Below are 15,842 nucleotides of genomic sequence, written 5' to 3'. Positions count from 1 at the left end.
AGTGATCAATAATGCATATATGTGTTCTAAGGCTATCAAAAAAATTTCATAGTGATTCAATCATGTATATATGTGTTCTAATGCTGTAAAAAAAAATTCATAGAGATTCAATCATACATATATGTGTTCTAAGCCTATCAAAAAAAAATTATCGTGATTCAATCATATTGTGTTCTAAGGCTGTCAAAAAAAATTCAAATTCAATGATGCATTTATGGGATCTAAGGCTCAAAAAAAGTTCATAGTGACTCAATTATGCATGTATGTGTTCTTATGCTGTAAAAAAAAACTCTAGAGATTCAATCATGCATATGTCTTCTCAGATTGTAAAAAAAAAATCATAGTGATTCAATCATGCATATATGTGCTCTAAGGCCGTTAAAAAAATTTCAAAGTGATTCAATAATGCATATATGTGTAATAATGCTGTAAAAAAAATCCCACAGTGATTCAATCCTGCATATATGTGTTCTAATGGTGTCAAATTTTTTTTATAGTGATTCAATCTTGCATATATGTGTTCTAAGGCTGTAAAAAAAATGTATAGTTATTTAATCATGAATATATGTGTTCTAATTTTGTCACAAAAAATTTATAGTTATTTAATCATGCATATTTGTGTTCTAAGGCTGTCAATAAATTTTTGCCATGATTCAATCATGCAAATATGTGTTTTAGTGCAGTCAAAAAAATTGGATAGAGATTCAATCATGTATATATGTGTTGTAAGTCTGTCAAAAAAAAATCATAGTGATTCAATCATTCATATATGTGTTCTAAGGCTGTCAAAAAAATTGCATTGTCATTTAATCATGCATATATGTGTCCTAAGGTTGTCTAAACAATTTCATAGTGAAGCAATAATGCATATATGTCTTCTTTGTCTTTCAAGAAAATTTCAATGTGATTCAATCATGCATATATTTGTTCTAAGGCTATTGAAAAAATCCATAGTGATTCAATCATGCATATATGTGTTTTAAGGCAGTCCCAAAAAATTCATAGTGATTTAATCATGCAAATATGTGCTCTAAGACAGTTATAAAAATTTCATAGTGAATCAATGCATATATGTGTTCTAAGGCTGTCAAAAAAATAATATACTGATTCAATCTTGCATCATAGTGATTCAATCATGAAGATATGTGTTCTAAGGCTATAAAAAAAATTTTATAGTGATTCAATTGTGCATATGTGTTCTAATGCAGAAAAAAAAAATTGATAGAGATTCAATCATGCAAATATCTGTTCTAAGACTGTAAAAAAAAATTCACAATGATTCAATCATGCATATATGTATTCTGGACTATCAAAAAAAATTCATAGTGATTCAAACATGCATATATGTGTTCTAATGCTGTCAAAATTTTTTATAATGATTCAATCATTCATATATGTGTTCAAAGGCTGTCAAAAATTTTGTATAGTGATCAATCAAGCATATATGTGTTCTAAAGCTATAAAAAAATTTCATAGTTATTCAATCAAGCATATATGTGTTCTAATGCTGTCAAAAAAAAAATCATAGAGATTCAGTCATGCATATATCTGTTCTAAGCCTGTCAAAAAAATTTCATTGTGATTCAATCACTCAGTTATATGCTTTAAGGCTTTAAAAAAAAATTCAAATTCAATCATGCATATACGGGTTCTAAGGCTGTCAAAAAAATTCAGTGATTGAATCATGCATATATGTGTTCTAATGCTGAAAAAAAAAATTCCTAGAGATTTAATCATGCATATATGTCTTCTAAGGTTGTCAAATAAATTTCATAGTGATTCAATCATGCACATATGTATTATAATGCTGTCAAAAAGATTTCATAGTGATTTAATCATGCATATATGTGTTCTGATGCTGTTAAAAAAATTTCATAGTGATTCAATCTTGCATATATGTGTTCTAAGGCTATCAAAAAAATTATAGTGATTCAATCATGCATATATGTGTTCTAATGCTATCGAAAAAATTTCATAGTGATTCAATCATGCATATATGTGTTCAAATGCTGAAAAAAAAAAATCATTGTTATTGAATCTTGCATATATGTGTTCTAAGGCTATCAAAAAAATTTTGTAGTGATTCAATCATGCATATATCTGTTCTAAGACTATCACAAAAATTCCATAGTCATTCAATCATGCGTACATGTGTTCTAAGGCTGTAAAAAACAATTCATAGTGATTCAATAAAGCATATTTGTGTGTTAATGCTGTAAAAAAAATCTCATAGTGATTTAATCTTGCATATATGTGTTCTAATGCTGTCAAAAAAAATTCAGAGTGATTCAATCTTGCATATATGTATTCTAAAGCTGTAAAATAAAAAATTTATAGTGATTTAATCATGTATATATGCATTCTAAGGCTGTCCCAAAAATTTTATAGTTTTTTAATCATGCATATTTGTGTTCTAAGGCAGTCAAAAAAAATTTGCCGTGACAAAATCATGGATATATATGTGTTTTAGGGCAGTCAAAAAAATTTGATAGAGATTCAATCACCCATATATGTGTTCTAAGCCTATCAAAAAAAATTCATAAAGATTCAATCATGCATATATGTACTCAAGGCTGTCCAAAAAGTTTCATAGTGATTCAATCATGCATATATGTGTTCTAAGGTTGTCATAAAAATGTCATAGTGATTCAATCATTCACATATTTTTTCTAAGGCTCTCAAAAAAATTTCCTAGTGATCAATAATGCATATATGTGTTCTAAGGCTATCAAAAAAATTTCATAGTGATTCAATCATGTATATATGTGTTCTAATGCTGTAAAAAAAAATTCATAGAGATTCATATATACATATATGTGTTCTAAGCCTATCAAAAAAAAATTATCGTGATTCAATCATATTGTGTTCTAAGGCTGTCAAAAAAAATTCAAATTCAATGATGCATTTATGGGATCTAAGGCTCAAAAAAAGTTCATAGTGACTCAATTATGCATGTATGTGTTCTTATGCTGTAAAAAAAAACTCTAGAGATTCAATCATGCATATGTCTTCTCAGATTGTAAAAAAAAAATCATAGTGACTCAATCACGCATATATGTGCTCTAAGGCCGTTAAAAAAATTTGAAAGTGATTCAATAATGCATATATCTGTATTAATTCTGTAAAAAAAATCCCACAGTGATTCAATCCTGCATATATGTGTTCTAATGGTGTCAAATTTTTTTTATAGTGATTCAATCTTGCATATATGTGTTCTAAGGCTGTAAAAAAAAATTATAGTTATTTAATCATGAATATATGCGTTCTATTTTTGTCACAAAAAATTTATAGTTATTTAATCATGCATATTTGTGTTCTAAGGCTGTCAATAAATTTTTGCCATGATTCAATCATGCAAATATGTGTTTTAGTGCAGTCAAAAAAATTGGATAGAGATTCAATCGCCCATATATGTGTTCTAAGCCTGTCAAAAAAAATTCAAAATGATTCAATCATGCATATATGTATTCAAGGCTGTCAAAAAAAATTCATAGTGATTCAATCATACATATATGTGTTCTAAGGCTGTCAAAAAAATGTCATAGTGGTTCAATCATTCATATATTTTTTCTAAGGCTGTCAAAAAAATTTCATAGTGATCAATAATGCATATATGTGTTCTAAGGCTATCAAAAAAATTTCATAGTGATTCAATCATGCATATATGTGTTCTAATGCTATCAAAAATTTTTTATAGAGATTCAATCATACATATATAGGTTCTAAGCCAGTCAAAAAAAATTATTGGGATTAAATCATACTGTGTTCTAAGGTTGTCAAAAAAATTTCAAATTCAATCATGCATTTATGGGATATAACACTGTCAAAAAAAATTCATAGTGATTCAGTCATGCATATATGTGTTCTAATGCTGTAAAAAAAAATTCATAGTGATTCAATCTTGAATATATGTGTTCTAAGGCTGTCAAAAAAAAATTGTAGTGATTCAATCATGCATATATGTGTTCTAAGGCTGTCACAAAAATTTTATTATGATTCAATCATGCATATATGCGTTCTAATGCTGGCAAAAAAAATTCAAAGTGACTCAATCGTGCATATATGTGTTCTAATGCTGTCAAAAAAAAATTATAGTAATTCATTCATGCATATATGTCTTCTAAGACTTTAAAAAAAAATCATAGTGATTCAATCATGCATATATGTGTTCTAATGCTGTAAAAAAAAAATCATAGTGATTAAAGCATGCATATATATGTTCTAATGCTGTCAAAAAAAATTCATTGTGATTCAATCATGCATATTTGTGTTTGAAGTCTGCCAAAAAAATGGTAGTGATTCAATCATGCATATATGTGTTCTTAGGCTCTCACAAAAATTTCATAGTGATTCAATCAAGCATACACGTGTTCTAAGGCTGTCAAATTTTTTTTATAGTGATTCAATAATCCAAGTTTGTGTTCTAAGGCTATCAAAAAAATTTCATAGTGATTCAATCATGTATATATGTGTTCTAATGCTGTAAAAAAAATTCATAGAGATTCAATCATACATATATGTGTTCTAAGCCTATCAAAAAAAAATTATCGTGATTCAATCATATTGTGTTCTAAGGCTGTCAAAAAAAATTCAAATTCAATGATGCATTTATGGGATCTAAGGCTGTCAAAAAAAGTTCATAGTGACTCAATTATGCATGTATGTGTTCTTATGCTGTAAAAAAAAACTCTAGAGATTCAATCATGCATATGTCTTCTTAGATTGTTAAAAACAAATCATAGTGACTCAATCACGCATGTATGTGCTCTAAGGCCGTTAAAAAAACTTGAAAGTGATTCAATAATGCATATATCTGTATTAATGCTGTAAAAAAAATCCCACAGTGATTCAATCCTGCATATATGTGTTCTAATGGTGTCAAATTTTTTTTATAGTGATTCAATCTTGCATATATGTGTTCTAAGGCTGTAAAAAAAAATTATAGTTATTTAATCATGAATATATGCATTCTATTTTTGTCACAAAAAATTTATAGTTATTTAATCATGCATATTTGTGTTCTAAGGCTGTCGATAAATTTTTGCCATGATTCAATCATGCAAATATGTGTTTTAGTGCAGTCAAAAAAATTGGATAGAGATTCAATCGCCCATATATGTGTTCTAAGCCTGTCAAAAAAAATTCAAAATGATTCAATCATGCATATATGTATTCAAGGCTGTCAAAAAAAATTCATAGTGATTCAATCATACATATATGTGTTCTAAGGCTGTCAAAAAAATGTCATAGTGGTTCAATCATTCATATATTTTTTCTAAGGCTGTCAAAAAAATTTCATAGTGATCAATAATGCATATATGTGTTCTAAGGCTATCAAAAAAAATTCATAGTGATTCAATCATGCATATATGTGTTCTAATGCTATCAAAATTTTTTTATAGAGATTCAATCATACATATATAGGTTCTAAGCCTGTCAAAAAAAATTATTGGGATTAAATCATACTGTGTTCTAAGGTTGTCAAAAAAATTTCAAATTCAATCATGCATTTATGGGATATAACACTGTCAAAAAAAATTCATAGTGATTCAGTCATGCATATATGTGTTCTAATGCTGTAAAAAAAAATTCATAGTGATTCAATCTTGAATATATGTGTTCTAAGGCTGTCACAAAAATTTTATTATGATTCAATCATGCATATATGCGTTCTAATGCTGGCAAAAAAAATTCAAAGTGACTCAATCGTGCATATATGTGTTCTAATGCTGTCAAAAAAAAATTATAGTAATTCATTCATGCATATATGTCTTCTAAGACTTTAAAAAAAAATCATAGTGATTCAATCATGCATATATGTGTTCTAATGCTGTAAAAAAAAAATCATAGTGATTAAAGCATGCATATATATGTTCTAATGCTGTCAAAAAAAATTCATTGTGATTCAATCATGCATATTTGTGTTTGAAGTCTGCCAAAAAAAATGGTAGTGATTCAATCATGCATATATGTGTTCTAAGGCTCTCACAAAAATTTCATAGTGATTCAATCAAGCATACACGTGTTCTAAGGCTGTCAAATTTTTTTTATAGTGATTCAATAATCCAAGTTTGTGTTCCAAGGCTGTAAAAAAAATACATAGTGATTCATTCAAGCATATATGTGTTCTAATGCTCTAAAAAAAATTTCCGTGACAAAATCATGCATATATATGTGTTTTAGGGAAGTCAAAAAAATTTGATAGAGATTCAATCACCCATATATGTGCTCTAAGCCTATCAAAAAAATTCATAAATATTCAATCATGCATATATGTACTCAAGGCTGTCCAAAAAGTTTCATAGTGATTCAATCATGCATATATGTGTTCTAAGGTTGTCATAAAAATGTCATAGTGATTCAATCATTCACATATTTTTTCTAAGTCTCTCAAAAAAATTTCCTAGTGATCAATAATGCATATATGTGTTCTAAGGCTATCAAAAAAATTTCATAGTGATTCAATCATGTATATATGTGTTCTAATGCTGTAAAAAAAAAATCATAGAGATTCAATCATACATATATGTGTTCTAAGCCTATCAAAAAAAAATTATCGTGATTCAATCATATTGTGTTCTAATGCTGTAAAAAAAATTCAAATTCAATGATGCATTTATGGGATCTAAGGCTGTCAAAAAAAGTTCATAGTGACTCAATTATGCATGTATGTGTTCTTATGCTGTAAAAAAAAACTCTAGAGATTCAATCATGCATATGTCTTCTCAGATTGTAAAAAAAAATTCATAGTGATTCAATCATGCATATATGTGCTCTAAGGCCGTTAAAAAAATTTCAAAGTGATTCAATAATGCATATATCTGTATTAATGCTGTAAAAAAAATCCCACAGTGATTCAATCCTGCATATATGTGTTCTAATGGTGTCAATTTTTTTTTATAGTGATTCAATCTTGCATATATGTGTTCTAAGGCTGTAAAAAAAAATTAGAGTTATTTAATCATGAATATATGCATTCTAATTTTGTCACAAAAAAATTATAGTTATTTAATCATGCATATTTGTGTTCTAAGGCTGTCAATAAATTTTTGCCATGATTCAATCATGCAAATATGTGTTTTAGTGCAGTCAAAAAAATTGGATAGAGATTCAATCGCCCATATATGTGTTCTAAGCCTGTCAAAAAAAATTCAAAATGATTCAATCATGCATATATGTTTTCAAGGCTGTCAAAAAAAATTCATAGTGATTCAATCATACACATATGTGTTCTAAGGCTGTGAAAAAAATGTCATAGTGGTTCAATCATTCATATATTTTTTCTAAGGCTGTCAAAAAAAATTCATAGTGATCAATAATGCATATATGTGTTCTAAGGCTATCAAAAAAAATTCATAGTGATTCAATCTTGAATATATGTGTTCTAAGGCTGTCAAAAAAAAATTGTAGTGATTCAATCATGTATATATGTGTTCTAAGGCTGTCACAAAAATTTTATTATGATTCAATCATGCATATATGCGTTCTAATGCTGGCAAAAAAAATTCAAAGTGACTCAATCGTGCATATATGTGTTCTAATGCTGTAAAAAAAAAATTATAGTAATTCATTCATGCATATATGTCTTCTAAGACTTTAAAAAAAAATCATAGTGATTCAATCATGCATATATGTGTTCTAATGCTGTAAAAAAAAAATCATAGTGATTAAAGCATGCATATATATGTTCTAATGCTGTCAAAAAAAATTCATTGTGATTCAATCATGCATATTTGTGTTTGAAGTCTGCCAAAAAAAATGGTAGTGATTCAATCATGCATATATGTGTTCTAAGGCTCTCATAAAAATTTCATAGTGATTCAATCAAGCATACACGTGTTCTAAGGCTGTCAATTTTTTTTTATAGTGATTCAATAATCCAAGTTTGTGTTCTAAGGCTGTAAAAAAAATACATAGTGATTCATTCGTGCATATATGTGTTCTAATGCTCTAAAAAAATTTATAGTGATTCAATCTTGCATATATGTGTTCTGAGGCTGTAAAAAAAAATGTATAGTGATTCAATCATGCATATATGTGTTATAAGGCTATCACAAAAAATTTTTAGAGATTCAATCATGCATATATGTGTTCTAAGGCTGTTAAAAAATTTTCATAGTGATTCAATCCAGCATATATGGGTTCTAAGGTTGTCAAAAAAAATTTCAAATTCAATCATGCATTTGTGGGATCTAAGGCTGTAAAAAAAAATTCATAGTGATTCAATCTTGCAAATATGTTTTCTAAGGTTGTCAAAAAAAATTCATAGTGATTCAATCATGCATATATGTGTTTTAATGCTATCAAAAAAGATTCATAGTGATTAAATCAAGCACATATATGTTCCAATGTTGTAAACAAAAATTCATAGTGATTCAATCTTGCATATATGTGTTCGAAGGCTTCCAAAAAAAATTTATAGTGATTCAATCATGCATATATGTGTTCTAAGGCTGTCACAAAAATTTCATGGTGATTCAATCAAGCATATATGTGTTCTAAGGTTGTTAAAAAAATTTCATAGTGATTCAATCTTGCATCTATGCGTTATAAGGCAGTCAAAAAAACTTCATAGTGATTCAATCATCCAAATTTGTGTTCTAAGGTAGTAAAAAAAAATACATACTGATTCAATCATGCATATATGTGTTCTAATGCTGTCAAAAAAATTGCATAGTGATTCAATCTTGCATAGATGTGTTCTAATGGTCTCAAAAAAATTTCATAGTGATTCAATATTGCATATATGTGTTCTGAGGCTGTAAAAAAAAATGTATAGTGATTCAATCATGCATATATGTGTTATAAGGCTATCACAAAAATGTTATAGAGATTCAATCATGCATATATGTGTTCTAAGGCTGTTAAAAAAATTTCATAGTGATTCAATCCAGCATTTATGGGTTCTAAGGTTGTCAAAAAAAAATTCAAATTCAATCATGCATTTGTGGGATCTAAGGCTGTAAAAAAAAATTCATAGTGATTCAATCTTGCATATATGTGTTCTAAGGTTGTCAAAAAAAATTCATAGTGATTCAATCATGCATATATGTGTTTTAATGCTATCAAAAAAGATTCATAGTGATTAAATCATGCACATATATGTTCCAATGTTGTAAACAAAAATTCATAGTGATTCAATCTTGCATATATGTGTTCGAAGGCTTCCAAAAAAAATTTATAGTGATTCAATCATGCATATATGTGTTCTAAGGCTGTCACAAAAATTTCATAGTGATTCAATCAAGCATATATGTGTTCTAAGGTTGTTAACAAAATTTCATAGTGATTCAATCTTGCATCTATGCGTTATAAGGCAGTCAAAAAAACTTCATAGTGATTCAATCCTCCAAATTTGTGTTCTAAGGTAGTAAAAAAAAATACATACTGATTCAATCATGCATATATGTGTTCTAATGCTGTCAAAAAAATTGCATAGTGATTCAATCTTGCATAGATGTGTTCTAATGGTCTCAAAAAAATTTCATAGTGATTCAATCTTGCATATACGTGTTCGACGTCTGTCAAAAAAATCTCAGTGATTCAATCATGCATATATGTGTTCTAAGGTTGTCAAAAAAAAATCATAGTGATAAATCATGCATATATGTGTTCTAAGGTTGTCAAAAAAAAATCATAGTGATTAAATCATGCATATATGTGTTCTAATGCTGTCAAAAAAGATTCATAGTGATTAAATCATGCATATATATGTTCTAATGCTGTAAAAAAAAATTCATAGCGATTCAATCTTGCGTATATGTGTTTGAAGGCTGCGAAAAAATTTTATAGTGATTCAATCATGCATATATGTGTTCTAAGGCTGCCCTAAAAATTTCATAGTGATTCAATCAAGCATATATGTGTTCTAAGGCTGTTAATAAAATTTCATAGTGATTCAATCATGCATATATTTGTTCTAACGCTGTTGAAAAAATTTCATAGTGATTCAAACATCCAAATTTGTCAAAAAACTGTAATAGTGATTCAATAATATATATATATATATGTGTGTGTGTGTGTTCTATGGAGGTCAAAAAAAATTCATAGTGACTCAATCATGCATATATGTGTTCTAATGTGGTCAAAAAACTTTTATAGTCATTCAATCACGCGTCTATGTGTTCTAAGGTTGTTCAAAAAAATTCATATTGATTCAATCATGCATATATGCGTTCTAATGCTGTCAAAAAAAATTTATAGTGATTCAATCATGCATATATGTGCTCTAAGATAGTCACAAAAATTTCACAATGATTCAATCATGCATATATGTGTTCTTAGGCTGTCAAAAATTATATATAGTGATTCAATCATGCGTACTAGTGTTCTAAGGCTGTAAAAAACAATTCATAGTGATTCAATAAAGCATATTTGTGTGTTAATGCTGTACAAAAAATCTCATAGTGATTTAATCTTGCATATATGTGTTCTAATGCTGTAAAAAAAAATTCAGAGTGATTCAATCTTGCATATATGTATTCTAAAGCTGTAAAAAAAAATTTTATAGTGATTTAATCATGTATATATGCATTCTAAGGCTGTCCCAAAAATTTTATAGTTTTTTAATCATACATATTTGTGTTCTAAGGCAGTCAAAAAAATTTTGCCGTGACAAAATCATGCATATATATGTGTTTTAGGGCAGTCAAAAAAATTTGATAGAGATTCAATCACCCATATATGTGTTCTAAGCCTATCAAAAAAATTCATAAAGATTCAATCATGCATATATGTACTCAAGGCTGTCCAAAAAGTTTCATAGTGATTCAATCATGCATATATGTGTTCTAAGGTTGTCATAAAAATGTCATAGTGATTCAATCATTCACATATTTTTTCTAAGGCTCTCAAAAAAATTTCCTAGTGATCAATAATGCATATATGTGTTCTAAGGCTATCAAAAAAATTTCATAGTGATTCAATCATGTATATATGTGTTCTAATGCTGTAAAAAAAAATCATAGAGATTCAATCATACATATATGTGTTCTAAGCCTATCAAAAAAAAATTATCGTGATTCAATCATATTGTGTTCTAATGCTGTAAAAAAAAATTCAAATTCAATGATGCATTTATGGGATCTAAGGCTGTCAAAAAAAGTTCATAGTGACTCAATTATGCATGTATGTGTTCTTATGCTGTAAAAAAAAACTCTAGAGATTCAATCATGCATATGTCTTCTCAGATTGTAAAAAAAAATTCATAGTGATTCAATCATGCATATATGTGCTCTAAGGCCGTTAAAAAAATTTCAAAGTGATTCAATAATGCATATATCTGTATTAATGCTGTAAAAAAAATCCCACAGTGATTCAATCCTGCATATATGTGTTCTAATGGTGTCAATTTTTTTTTATAGTGATTCAATCTTGCATATATGTGTTCTAAGGCTGTAAAAAAAAATTATAGTTATTTAATCATGAATATATGCGTTCTAATTTTGTCACAAAAAAATTATAGTTATTTAATCATGCATATTTGTGTTCTAAGGCTGTCAATAAATTTTTGCCATGATTCAATCATGCAAATATGTGTTTTAGTGCAGTCAAAAAAATTGGATAGAGATTCAATCGCCCATATATGTGTTCTAAGCCTGTCAAAAAAAATTCAAAATGATTCAATCATGCATATATGTTTTCAAGGCTGTCAAAAAAAATTTATAGTGATTCAATCATACATATATGTGTTCTAAGGCTGTGAAAAAAATGTCATAGTGGTTCAATCATTCATATATTTTTTCTAAGGCTGTCAAAAAAAATTCATAGTGATCAATAATGCATATATGTGTTCTAAGGCTATCAAAAAAATTTCATAGTGATTCAATCATGCATATATGTGTTCTAATGCTATCAAAAATTTTTTATAGAGATTCAATCATACATATATAGGTTCTAAGCCTGTCAAAAAAAATTATTGGGATTAAATCATACTGTGTTCTAAGGTTGTCAAAAAAATTTCAAATTCAATCATGCATTTATGGGATATAACATTGTCAAAAAAAATTCATAGTGATTCAGTCATGCATATATGTGTTCTAATGCTGTAAAAAAAAATTCATAGTGATTCAATCTTGAATATATGTGTTCTAAGGCTGTCAAAAAAAATTTGTAGTGATTCAATCATGTATATATGTGTTCTAAGGCTGTCACAAAAATTTTATTATGATTCAATCATGCATATATGCGTTCTAATGCTGGCAAAAAAAATTCAAAGTGACTCAATCGTGCATATATGTGTTCTAATGCTATCAAAAAAAAATTATAGTAATTCATTCATGCATATGTCTTCTAAGACTTTAAAAAAAAATCATAGTGATTCAATCATGCATATATGTGTTCTAATGCTGTAAAAAAAAATTCATAGTGATTAAAGCATGCATATATATGTTCTAATGCTGTCAAAAAAAATTCATTGTGATTCAATCACGCATATTTGTGTTTGAAGGCTGCCAAAAAAAATGGTAGTGATTCAATCATGCATATATGTGTTCTAAGGCTCTCACAAAAATTTCATAGTGATTCAATCAAGCATACACGTGTTCTAAGGCTGTCAAATTTCTTTTATAGTGATTCAATAATCCAAGTTTGTGTTCTAAGGCTGTAAAAAAAATACATAGTGATTCATTCATGCATATATGTGTTCTAATGCTCTAAAAAAATTTATAGTGATTCAATATTGCATATATGTGTTCTGAGGCTGTAAAAAAAAATGTATAGTGATTCAATCATGCATATATGTGTTATAAGGCTATCACAATAAATTTATAGAGATTCAATCATGCATATATGTGTTCTAAGGCTGTTAAAAAAATTTCATAGTGATTCAATCCATCATATATGGGTTCTAAGGTTGTCAAAAAAAAATTCAAATTCAATCATGCATTTGTGGGATCTAAGGCTGTAAAAAAAAATTCATAGTGATTCAATCTTGCATATATGTGTTCTAAGGTTGTAAAAAAAAATTCATAGTGATTCAATCATGCATATATGTGTTTTAATGCTATAAAAAAAGATTCATAGTGATTAAATCATGCACATATATGTTCCAATGTTGTAAACAAAAATTCATAGTGATTCAATCTTGCATATATGTGTTCGAAGGCTTCCAAAAAAAAATTATAGTGATTCAATCATGCATATATGTGTTCTAAGGCTGTCACAAAAATTTCATAGTGATTCAATCAAGCATATATGTGTTCTAAGGTTGTTAACAAAATTTCATAGTGATTCAATCTTGCATCTATGCGTTATAAGGCAGTCAAAAAAACTTCATAGTGATTCAATCATCCAAATTTGTGTTCTAAGGTAGTAAAAAAAAATACACACTGATTCAATCATGCATATATGTGTTCTAATGCTGTCAAAAAAATTGCATAGTGATTCAATCTTGCATAGATGTGTTCTAATGCTTTCAAAAAAAATTCATAGTGATTCAATCTTGCATATACGTGTTCGACGTCTGTCAAAAAAATCTCAGTGATTCAATCATGCATATATGTGTTCTAAGGTTGTCAAAAAAAAATCATAGTGATAAATCATGCATATATGTGTTCTAAGGTTTTTCAAAAAAAAATCATAGTGATTAAATCATGCATATATGTGTTCTAATGCTGTCAAAAAAGATTCATAGTGATTAAATCATGCATATATATGTTCTAATGCTGTAAAAAAAAATTCATAGCGATTCAATCTTGCGTATATGTGTTTGAAGGCTGCGAAAAAAAATTATAGTGATTCAATCATGCATATATGTGTTCTAAGGCTGCCCTAAAAATTTCATAGTGATTCAATCAAGCATATATGTGTTCTAAGGCTGTTAATAAAATTTCATAGTGATTCAATCATGCATATATTTGTTTTAACGCTGTTGAAAAAATTTCATAGTGATTCAAACATCCAAATTTGTCAAAAAAATGTAATAGTGATTCAATAATATATATATATATATATATATGTGTGTGTGTGTGTGTGTGTTCTATGGAGGTCAAAAAAAATTCATAGTGACTCAATCACGCATATATGTGTTCTAATGCGGTCAAAAAACTTTTATAGTCATTCAATCACGCGTCTATGTGTTCTAAAGTTGTTCAAAAAAATTCATATTGATTCAATCATGCATATATGCGTTCTAATGCTGTAAAAAAAAATTTATAGTGATTCAATCATGCATATATGTGCTCTAATATAGTCACAAAAATTTCGCAATGATTCAATCATGCATATATGTGTTCTTAGGCTGTCAAAAAATATATATAGTGATTTAATCTTGCACATATGTGTTCCAAGGCTATCAAAAAAATTTCATAGTGACTCAATCATGCATATACGTGTTCTAAGGCTATCAAAAAATGTTCATAGTGATTCAATCTTGCTTATATGTGTTCTAATGCAGTCAAAAAAAATTGATGGAGATTTAATCATGCATATATTTGTTTTAATGCTGTTAAAAAATTTTCATAATGATTCAATCATGCATGTGCGTATTCTAGGCTGTCAAAAAAATTTCATAGTGATTCAATCATGCATATATGTGTTCTATGGATGTGAAAAAAATTTCATTGTGATTCAATAATTCATATATGTGTTTTAAGGCTATCAAAATTTTTTTATAGTGATTCCTACATGCATATATGTGTTCTAAGGCTATCAAAAAAATTTCATAGTGATTCAATCCTTCATATATGTGTTCTAATTCTGTCAAAAAAAAATCATAGAGATTCAATCATGCACATATACGTTCTAAGCCAGTCAAAGAAATTTCACTGTGATTCAATATCGCATATTTGTGTTCTAAGGCTATAGACAAAAATTTCAAATTCAATCATGCATATATGGGTTCTAGGGCGGTAAAAAAAATTCATAATTATTCAATCATGCAGACATGTGTTCTAATGTTGTAAAAGAAATTCCTAGAGATTCAATCATGCATATATGTCTTCTAAGGCTGTCAAAAAATTTGCATACTGATTCTATCATGCATATATGTGTTCTACGGATGTCAAAAAAAATTCATAGTGATTCAATCATGCATATATGTGTTCTAACGTTGTCAAAAAACTTTTATAGTTATTCAATCAGGCATATATGTGTTCTAATACTCTCAAATTTTTTTATAGAAATTCAATCATGCATATGTGTTCTAAGGCTGTAAAAAAAAATTCATAGTGATTCAATAATGCATATATATGTTCCAAGGCTATCAAAAAAACTTTATAATGATTCAGTAATGCAGATATGTGTTCTAACATTGTAAAAAAAAATTATAGTATTTCAATCATGGGTATATGTGTTTTATTTGTGTCAAAAATAATTTATTGTGACTAAAACATTAATATATGTGTTCTAAGTATGTCAAATAAATTTCATAGTGATTCAATCATGCATATATGTGCTCTACTGCTGTCATTAAAATTTTATAGTGATTCAATCATTTATATATGTGCCCTATGATTGTAAAAAAAAAATCATAGTGATTCAATAATGCATATATGTTGTACGATTGTCCAAAAAATTTCATAGTGATTCACTCATGCATATATGTGTTTTAAGTCTATCAAAAAAAATTCATAGTGATTCAATCTTGAATATATGTATTCTAAGGCTGTCAAAAAAATTTAATAGTGATTGAATCATGCAGATATGTGTTCTAAGGCTGTCAAAAAAATTTAATAGTGATTGAATCACGCAAATATGTGTTCTAATGCTGTACAAAAATCTTTATAGAGATTTAATCCGGCATATATGTGTTCTAAGGCTGTCAAAAAAATTTCATAGTGATTCAATCATCCATATATGTGTTTTAAGGCTATTAAAAAAATTTCATAGTGATTCAATCATTC

The sequence above is a fragment of the Nuphar pumila genome, chromosome 10, assembly GCF_984573655.1.
Source record: "Nuphar pumila chromosome 10, dmNupPumi1.hap1.1, whole genome shotgun sequence".
NCBI lineage: Eukaryota > Viridiplantae > Streptophyta > Magnoliopsida > Nymphaeales > Nymphaeaceae > Nuphar > Nuphar pumila.
The sequence above is the reverse complement of the archived record's forward strand: the minus strand, read 5'-3'. Positions refer to the sequence as shown.